This window comes from Salmo salar, chromosome ssa10 (assembly GCF_905237065.1).
Source record: "Salmo salar chromosome ssa10, Ssal_v3.1, whole genome shotgun sequence".
Taxonomy (NCBI): Eukaryota; Metazoa; Chordata; class Actinopteri; order Salmoniformes; family Salmonidae; genus Salmo; species Salmo salar.
Window position 1 is genome coordinate 73,411,897 of NC_059451.1, and position 10,905 is coordinate 73,422,801.

Below are 10,905 nucleotides of genomic sequence, written 5' to 3' on the forward strand. Positions count from 1 at the left end.
AATAGAAACAAATTTGTGTTGATTTGGCACTCAACCGTCAATACATTACCCATCCCCCAGCACTGTCAACCAAGAATCAAGACTTATCAAATTCACCTTGGTGGTGTGCTGACTGGTTTTATATTATTCTTAATGATTTCGCACAAACCAGAAAAAAATGCAACAATATGTCTGTGAAACTATATATTCACAGTATTATGAATGAATTATGGTTTATTTGGTAACATTTTGTAGTGTGACTGATTTTACTAATTGCATTAGTACTGTACAAAGTTCGAGGTGCGCTATTTGATAGATTCCCCGCTCCCCCTACCTCGGGCTTCCAGTGAGGAGACCTGAGGTCAACCTACCCCCGCTCCCCTCCCCATCTTGTATTTCTGAGTGGGAGACCTTCCCAGGCAGTAGCCTGTCTAGCTCACAAACTAGAATCAGGGAGCCCATTCCGACAAGGTTAATTGACCCACCGTGACATGATATCATTGACGTGACGTGCAAATGAGCGATAGAAAACCGATCGCGCAAATGTCACCATTCTGAATTTTTATGCGGGCGCCCTGTGCTGCCCCTGGCAAGATGCCGCCCTGGGCGGCTGCCCATGTCGCCTATACCTAAATCCGCCACTGCCCTCAGGAACAGCTTACACAGACGTGAAAGAAAACTAACACTAAAGTGACAGTTATAAATGTGGGTATAGTATGTGGGTATTACTGACGGTGGCCCCCGATGGTGGCTAATATTTAACATGATACATATTTTTTTATAAAACGAAGAAAAGCCTGGGCATTGGCTATAATTAAACAATTCTAAAGTGCATACATCAACTCTGCAGGTTCAGCCATACAGAAGCCTATAACTTGGGTTCAAGGGTTCTACCTGGAACCAAAAATGTTCTCGTATGGGGACAGCCGGAGAACCCTTTTAGGTTCTATATAGCACCTTTTAATTTGATTTTCAGAGATCATAAGGAAAAACCACCTAAATCAATTGGTGTGCTTTTACAATCCCCTTCTCCAAATGGATTGCTCATTTACCTAGCTCTTACCAATAGCTCTTATCCATTTATAAATTACCATGCATGGAGAATGCTGTTATTTCTATCGAAATTTTTTTAAGTACATGCTTGGAACCAGCAGGTTCACTCTACCTTATTCAATGCTTTCCTCGTGCTTAAAGGTGAGGGAATTAAGTCAAAGTCAGAATATGGCTTATCTGTAGATTTCTACCCAGAAGGATTAGAGGGTGAATAGCGTGCTTTTCTCATGCTTAAGTTCAAGGTCAGAATACGCATAGAGAGAAAAGTGCATTAAAAAGGGAATCGGAGTCTATGTGATTCGGGGTACAGTTGACAAAAAAGGTTGAGAACCACTGATACAGGGGAATATGGGGGAGGGTCATCTTGTGTCAGAATTATTTGAAAGGTTCGTTAGTTTATGGCTGTGTTCAACCATTGGTGTCTTTTGATTGAGTAGTAGAGATAATATTTGGTCCCTCGTGTATTATACTCTGACTAGGGTGGAAGGTGTGAGTCAAAGAGATGTTGGACGGGTCAATTAAAATGGATAGTAATATTTATTTGGGGAGTCCCATCTGAAAGGAGTGGGAACGAAGCATCCCTCCCCAAGGCACTAGAGTGACACTGAAAGTCAAGAACAGAGTAAAAAAGTGTTTAGGATTGCAGCTGGATACTCTGAAGTCAAGCACATTTTTTTTCTTCTCCGTTTATGTTTGATAATTAGCTTTTTTTCTAGTGTTGGACCTTCGCCCCAAATAGGGAACAACTCTGATATGTGAAGAAATGAAACAGAGCATGTTTGTCTGTTTCGGGAATGTCGAACAGAGTACATCCAACTCTGGCATAGTATTGTGCTCTCATCCTGGATCTTTGGGCTATTTTCAGCACCAAATAATTCAGAACACAGAGATGAATAGAGGGCGCACTTGCCACAAAGCCTGTTTTAGCATGAAGAAGAGAAAATGGACAACTTCAGAAATGGGGATAGTCCTCAATGGCAAAGATAAGACGTGTGCTCTCTTTTTTTTATCTCTATGCTTCAGAACCATCTGGTGAAAATGCCATCGATACAACTGTAGCTGCATTGTCTTCCCAATGGTGCCGCCATTTCTATCAAAAACTTGTACGACAAAGTGCAGAAAGCTGCATTATCTGGAATAAGACTATAGCTGAGGAGTATGTACGGCATGACAATGATAGAAGAGTTGGCTACTGTACATACACTATGGGGACAGGCTAGCGTCCAACAATCCATGTGACCTTACAATCCATACGCTCATACACAGATGAGCGTATGTTTGTCTGTTTATTTCTCACTGTGAATTCTCTCAAACGACGCTTTTGATATCAGATATCAAGCATTCTGATCAATTAATAAACAGGGCCTTTGTTTTCCATTAATCTTATTCACAACCCCAAGTCCCCTTGTGTGCAGGAAGGGAATTATGAGGGGTTGAATTGGTACTGAAGCACTTAAAAATGAATTGACACCAGTAGCATAACAAGCTGTGAAGGCACAAGGATAGAGGAGGAGGAGGTAGAGGATATGTTAAGTTGACGAGGATCCTTTTTGGGTCGAATCATGTTTAACGTTTGGGGAGCAGGGTTCATACTCAAGCTTCCCTCCCACCCGACTCACGCACGTTCAACAAACACACTCAACACAACACAATACTCTCACACGTCTGAAGTGATGTCAACATTTGATGAATGGTTGAATGGTTTATGGGTGTCTCAGTGAAGAGGGAGGTCCCACACACGTGCACACACACACACAAAGACACAGACAGACACACAGGCACACACACATACACATACACACACACACACACAGACACACACACACACCCCACAAACAGACACACACACACAGACACACACACACACAGACACACATACACACCCCCCACACACCCAAACAAACACACAAGAGAGAAAGTATGGGTGTGTGTCCATGTACGTGTGTGTGTGTGTGTGTGTGTGTGTGTGTGTGTGTGTGTGTGTGCGTGCGTGCGTGCGTGTGTGTGTGTGTGTGTTGAATGAGTGTTTCAGTACAAAGAACATAGATACATGTGATAACGTTTATACAGTGTGAGACATTCTAATAAGGGATTTGGATGTGAGTATCAAATAAAATATGAAATCGTCTGTTTCTGTTCAATAATGTATTCAAGTTATCTTTGATTTAGGTATTGTATATATATATATATATATATATATATATATATATATATATATATATATATATATATATGTGTATATGTGTATATATATATATGTGTATATATATATATATGTGTATATGTGTATATATATATGTGTATATATATATATATGTGTATATGTGTATATATATATATGTGTATATGTGTATATATGTGTATATGTGTATATGTATATATATGTGTATATATATATATATGTGTATATGTGTATATATGTGTATATATATATATATGTATATATATATATATATATATATATATATATATATATATATATATATATATGTGTATATATATATATGTATCATATTATACAAAAACCTAAAATCCCGCCCAAAAAACTTAATCCAACACCTAGCAAACTTGACAAGGGGTTCTGAGATTTTGGCATAACAGGTAAGGTATTGAATTGGTGGACCCAGTCGCTGGACCCAGCTTCCAGTCCAGATCAGGGCTATCCTCCCAAATTCGCTGCAATATGTAGCTACAGTATTAAGAAATGATAAAAAGTGAAGTACTGTGAGGGTCTGTGCATGCAGTATACTAGAGCAGGTGTTCTCAAACTTTTTAGGGGCCAGTACCCCTTTTGTGACAGCAAATTCATCCTTCATAATCAGAAGACAACTCCAGTGGAATAAGAAATAGCACACAGGGAGTTCAACTATGACTTCGGCAGTGCATGGCCAGAGGAACCAAGTCTCAGAACCTGAGAAGGAACATTTCAAAGGCCCGCATTGGAGAGAAAACAGTATCTACAGATTTTGTCAACGGGCAGAGAGAAAGTAATTACAGATATTGTCAACGGGCAGAGAGAAACATTTGCAGCTATAAAACTAAAACAGTGCATTTATGTCAAAAAGAAATGGGGTAATACAAGATATTTGAGTTGAAAAATGTATAATTGGTGGAGTACTGTGGATGCCAATATCCCTGTGAAATCCATGTTGCCCAAAGTTAAGAACATAAATTGTAGATGAATGAATAATATTACGTTATTGTATTACACACTCTAAACTTATTCCACGGATCCCTTAGCCAAAATGTGTTTAACCTGTTGTTGTTAGTAATATTCATGAAGAAAAAAAAAAAAAAAAATACATTTTAAAAATAAACTCAGCAAAAAAAGAAACGGCTCTTTTTCGGCACCCTGTCTTTCAAAGATAATTCGTAAAAATCCAAATAACTTCACAGATCTTCATTGTTCAAACACTGTTTCCCATGCTTGTTCAATGAACCATAAACAATTAATGAACATGCACCTGTGGAACGGTTGTTAAGACACTAACAGCTTACAGACGGTAGGCAATTAAGGTCACAGTTATGAAAACTTAGGACACTAAAGAGGCCTTTCTACTGACTCTGAAAAACACCAAAAGAAAGTTGCCCAGGGTCCCTGCTCATCTGCGTGAACGTGCCTTAGGCATGCTGCAAGGATGTATGAGGACTGCAGATGTTCCCAGGGCAATAAATGTCAATGTCTGTACTGTGAGACGCATAAGACAGCGCTACAGGGATACAGGATGGACAACTGTTCGTCCTTGCAGTGGCAGACCACGTGTAACAACACCTGCACAGGATCGATACATCCGAACATCACACCTGCGGGACAGGTACAGGATGGCAACAACAACTGCCCAAGTTACACCAGGAACGCACAATCCCTCCATCACTTCTCAGACTGTCCGCAATAGGCTGAGAGAGGCTGGACTGAGGGCTTGTAGGCCTGTTGTAAGGTAGGTCCTCACCAGACATCACCGGTAACAACTTCGGATATGGGCACAAACCCACCTTCACTGGACCAGACAGGACTGGCAAAAAGTGCTCTTCTCAGATTCGCGTTTATCGTTGAAGGAATGAGCGTTACACCGAGGCCTGTACTCTGGAGTGGGATCGAGGTGGAGGGTCCGTCATGGTCTGGGGCGGTGTGTCACAGCATCATCGGACTGAGCTTGTTGTCATTGCAGGCAATCTTAACGCTGTGCGTTACAGGGAAGACATCCTCCTCCCTCATGAGGTACCCTTCCTGCAGGGTCATCCAGACATGACCCTCCAGCATGACAATGCCACCAGCCATATTGTTCGTTCTATGCGTGATTTCCTGCAAGACAGGAATGTCAGTGTTCTGCCATGGCCAGTGAAGAGCACGTCTGGGACCTGTTGGATCGGAGGGTGAGGACTAGGGCCATTCCCCCCAGAAATGTCCAGGAACTTGCAGGTGCCTTGGTGGAAGAGTGGGGTAACATGTCACAGCAAGAACTGTCAAATATGAGGAGGAGATGCACTGCAGTACTTAATGCAGCTTGTGGCCACACCAGATACTGACTGTTACTTTTGATTTTGACCCCTCCCCCCTTTGTTCAGGGACACATTATTCCATTTCTGTTAGTCACATGTCTGTTCAGTTGTTCAGTTTATGTCTCAGTTGTTGAATCTTGTTATGTTCATACAAATATTTGCACATGTTAAGCTTGCTGAAAATAAATGCAGTTGACAGTGAGAGGACTTTTTTTGTTGCTAAGTTTATATCTATATCTATATATACAGTGGTTCTTTCTTTAAAAGTCGCATTGTCGTACTGCAGCACAGCTTGCGGGCTGCCGCAAAATTTTATGGCACGTTATTTAAGTGTCAGTCATTGTTGCCATTAATGGAAGTTAAAGCTGGTTTGCCCACCAGAGGGCATCTTTGAGAAGCTAAGTTATTGAAATGACATGGAGCTGTAGGCCTAAGAGTCAAAGGAAGCCTTGACTAGAACAGACTATATGGGATAGATTTTTAGAAATGTAGTTTAATTAATTTGATGAATATTATGGTGTTTCTATTCCAAGAAAAATGAAAATGTATTTTTTACTGTAGCTGATGTACTGTAGGCCTAAGTGTTTCAGTTAGGAAAATATGACACTGTACAACGTGTTTCTATTACAAGAAAACGAAAATGCATTTGCTACTGTAGCTGTTTTAGCATAACTTACTTATTGGCATAAAGCCTACGTAAATATACAGTACATCAATCAATCACTCATTAATTTGTGCATGTCATCACACAGCATACAAGTCATCCATGTCTTTAAATACAGTCAAGCATTTTAGTTATAAAACTAAATAACAAAGGGAGCCTTGATTAATTTTACAATCACGGCTAAAGCAATTTAATTAAGGGTTTTGTTAGGAAAAAATGGCGCTGTACAACGTGACCGGTCGGGAGTAGGCCTGGGCTACTAAGTGACTGTGAGTGAAGAGCAAAATAATCCTTACATTTCCACATAAAAATCTGATTGATTTATAAAGACCAGTCCCCATGCTCTATCATTCAGTGATACAGTATTTATTCCCATAGTAATTTGTTATGGATCCATCCAGATGTGGTTACAAAACAGTGCATTTGGTGGGCTATGCAAAAGATATGGGAGAAGTGACATGCCTTGCAAACATCCATTAATACAGTACATTTAAAGTCCCTAAACTCGGCAAGAGTCTATTGTCCTGCTGATAGCCCATCAAGGGTGGATGGCTTCTAGCCCATCAAGGACACATTGTTTGCAGAGTTCACAAACAGGAGGGGGAGTTCCAGAGCTCCAGATTGTGACTCCATCTGGTTCCTCTCACTCTTCAACACGTCATTCCCGCCAATGCCGCCTGACTCTCCGCCAATGACGAGTGACTCTCCACCAATACCGCCTGGCTCTGGACCAATGCATCAGCTGTCTTAACTCTATGACCACCAACCGTTTTTTGTTGTTGTTGCCTGATGCAGGACTCTAGTGCTAAAGAAGATAGACCCAGCAAAGCACCACCACACCATCATACCTCCTTCATGCTTCACAGTTGGAACCACACATGCAGAGATCATCCGTTTACCTTCTCTGATTCTCACAAAGACACGGCGGTTGGAACCAAAAATCTTTAGTTTCCATTGCTCGTGTTTCATGGCCCAAGCAAGTCTCTTCTTCTTATTGGTGTCATTTTGTAGTGGTTTCTTTGCAGCAATTCGACCATAAAGGCCTGACTCATGCAGTCTCCTCTGAACAGCTGAGTTTAAGATGTGTCTGTTACTTGAACGCATTTATTTGGGCTGCAATTTCTGAGGCTGGTAACTCTAATGAACTTATCCTCTGCAGAAGAGGTAACTCTGGGTCTTCCTTTTCTGTGGCGGTCCCCATGAGAGCCAGTTTTATCATAGGGCTTGATGGTTTTTGCGACTGCACTTTCAAAGTTCTTGAAATTTTCCGGATTGACTGACATTCATGTATTAAAGTAATAATGGACTGTCGTATCTCTTTGCTTATTTGAGCTGTTCTTGCCATAACATGGACTTGGTCTTTTACCAAATATGGGTCATTTCTGTATACCACCTCTACCTTATCACAACACAACTGATTGGCTCAAACGCATTAAGAAGGAAAGAAATTCCACAAATTAACTTTTATCAAGACACACCTGTTATTTGAAATGCATTCCAGGTGAAAAATAGGGTTAGGGTTGTAGAGAATTGAAGGACCATGAATGTAATAAGAAATCTTAGGTGCTGTCTTAAGGCCGGTAGTAACCACTACAGAATGTCCGGTCAGAACAAGGAAGAGGCGGATGTCTAGGTTAAGGGGAGTTAAATGGAAGAAGACATCCACATTCATACATCACACACACATCTGACCACTCACGGTTCAGATAACTGAGAATCATGTCCAGTGAGAACTGACATTAACTATGTGGTCAAGTAAACATCAGATATACAGGGATTCAGTCTACAGGAAGGAAAAGTGGGGGTTCAGCAGGAGGGAAACTGTGGAAGTGCTCATCAGGATGGGGAAAGCATGTCTCTGACCACACAGCGTACTGGGGTCATAGACGAACTGAAACTGAAGTCCCGGGAATCAAGGCTGCTGATAGGCTGAATGAGATGTGGTGATAGGTATTTGGCGTGACCTTGACCAATAAGACACTAACAAAAGTGGGGGTCCTCCGAATAGGAGACTAAGCTGCCCGACTAGAACTAACCACAAAGGATGGCTAGAATCAGCTGACTGAAGCTGGCCATTTTAAAACCAGGTGACTACCTTAATGAATCTGGTTGAGAGAATGCCAAGAGTGTGCAAAGCTGTCATCAAGGCAAAGGCTGGCTACTTTGAAGAATCTGAAATATAAAATATATTTTGATTTGTTTAAAAAATGTGGGTTCCTATATGATTCCATATGTGTTATTTCATAGTTTTGACGTCTTCATTATTATTCTACAATGTAGAAAATAGTAAAAATAAAGAAAAACCCTGGAATGAGTATGTGTGTCCAAACTTTTGACTGGTACTGTATATACATTTTCTTACATACAGTTGAAGTCGGAAGTATACATACATTTAAACTCAATTTTTCACAATTCCTGACATGTAATCCTAGTAACAATTCCCTGTCTTAGGTCAGTTAGGATCACCACTTTATTTTAAGAATGTGAAATGTCAGAATAATATTTGAGAGAATGATTTATTTCAGCTATTATTCCTTTCATCACATTCCTCAGTGGGTCAGAAGTTTACATACACTCAATTAGTATTTGGTAGCATGGCCTTTACATTGTTTAACTTGGGTCAAATGTTCTGAGAAGCCTTCCACAAGCTTCCCACAATAAGTTGGGTGAATGTTGGCCTATTCCTCCTGACAGAGCTGGGGTAACTGAGTCAGGTTTGTAGGCCTCCTTCCGCGCACATGCTTTTTCCATTCTGCCCACCAATTTTCTATAGGACTGAGGTCAGGGCTTTGTGACGCCATTCCAATACCTTGACTTTGTTGTCCTTAAGCCATTTTGCCACAACTTTGGAAGTATGCTTGGGGTCATTGTCCATTTGGAAGACCCATTTGCGACCAAGCTTTAACTTCCTGACTGATGTCTTGAGATGTTGCTTCAATATATCCGCATGATTTTCCTCCCTCATGATGCCATCTATTTTGTGAAGTGCACCAGACCCTCCTGCAGCAAAGCACCCCCACAACATGATGCTTCCACTCCCGTGCTTCACGGTTGGGATGGTGTTCATTGGCTTGCAAGCATCACGCTTTTTCCTCCAAACATAACGATGGTCATTATGGCCAAACAGTTCTATTTTTGTTTCATCAGACCAGAGGACATTTCTCCAAAAAGTACAATCTTTGTCCCCATGTAAAGTTGCAAACCGTAGTCTGGATTTTTTATGGAGGTTTTGGAGCAGTGGCTTCTTCCTTGCTGAGCGGCCTTTCAGGTTATGTCGATATAGGACTCGTTTTACTGTGGATATAGATACTTTTGTACCTGTTTCCTCCAGCGTCTTCACAAGGTCCTTTGCTGTTGTTCTGGGATTGATTTGCACTTTTCGCACCAAAGTACGTTCATCTCTAGGAGACAGAACGTGTCTCCTTCCTGATTGTTATGACGGCTGCGTGGTCCCATGGTGTTTATACTTGTGTACTATTGTTTTGTACAGGTGAACGTGGTACCTTCAGGCGTTTGGAAATTGCTCCCAAGGATGAACCAGACTTGTGGAGGTCTAAAAATAAATTCTGAGGTCTTGGCTGATTTCTTTTGATTTTCCCATGATGTCAAGCAAGGAGGCACTAAGTTTGAAGGTAGGCCTTGAAATACATCCACAGGTACACCTCCAATTGACTCAAATGTTGTCAAATAGCCTATCAGAAGCTTCTAACACCATTACATAATTTTCTGGAATTTTCCAAGCTGTTTAAAGGCACTGTCAATTGGTGTATGTAAACTTCTGACCCACTGGAATTGTGATACAGCGAATTATAAGTGAAATAATCTGTCTGTAAACAATTGTTGGAAAAATTACTTGTGTCATGCACAAAGTAGATGTCCTAACCGACTTGCCAAAACGATAGTTTGTTAACAAGAAAATTGTGGAGTGGTTGAAAAACGAGTTTTAATGACTCCGACCTAAGTGTATGTAAACTTCCGACTTCAACTGTATATATCTGGTCACGGACCCCCTGCAGTCTCTCGGACCCCACTTTGAGAACCCCCGTACTAGAGTATTCAGCAAGTAAACCTGTCTATCAAAGAGATCAAAAAGCCTATCAAGCTAGTCTTGCCAAATATTGTATCCATCAAGATCTTCTCTGATTCCGAATAAGGGTGCCATTCATATAAATCCACACCTTTATATAAACCAGTGGTACATCCCTTACCGTAGCTGTGAGCACAGACTCCCTTTTTACTATATTTTGACCCCCTCCGGGAATCGTAAAGTGAAAAAAGAAGCAAGTAATTATCTCTTAGGTCTCTAAAGTGAATACCTTCATTGCCGGCAGGCTGACCCAAACAAGCCTGCCCTGTGTGTGTGTGTATATGAGGGCAAGCATGCGTATGTGTTTGCATTCACGTGTGTGTGGGGAGGGGGAGGTCTGGGTGTGTGTTTGCCCTCCACCCGTGTTAAGGCAGCAGGTGTAAATAGGATGTGCCATTTTAGGAGGCCCCGGGAATCCTAAAATTACAGGGACCTCTGTTTGCTCCTCAAGAGAGGGAGGGAGTGTGCTGGTGTAGTACTACCTACTGCCTTTGACTCCCTCTCCAACTCTGGCCTCCTTCTTCTAAAGTGCTATGCCCAGACTGAGTGGCGCGTGCTGAGGAGGTTCTGTAGAGCGTGGAGTGCAAGTACACACACACATACAAGCACACGCATGCAAACA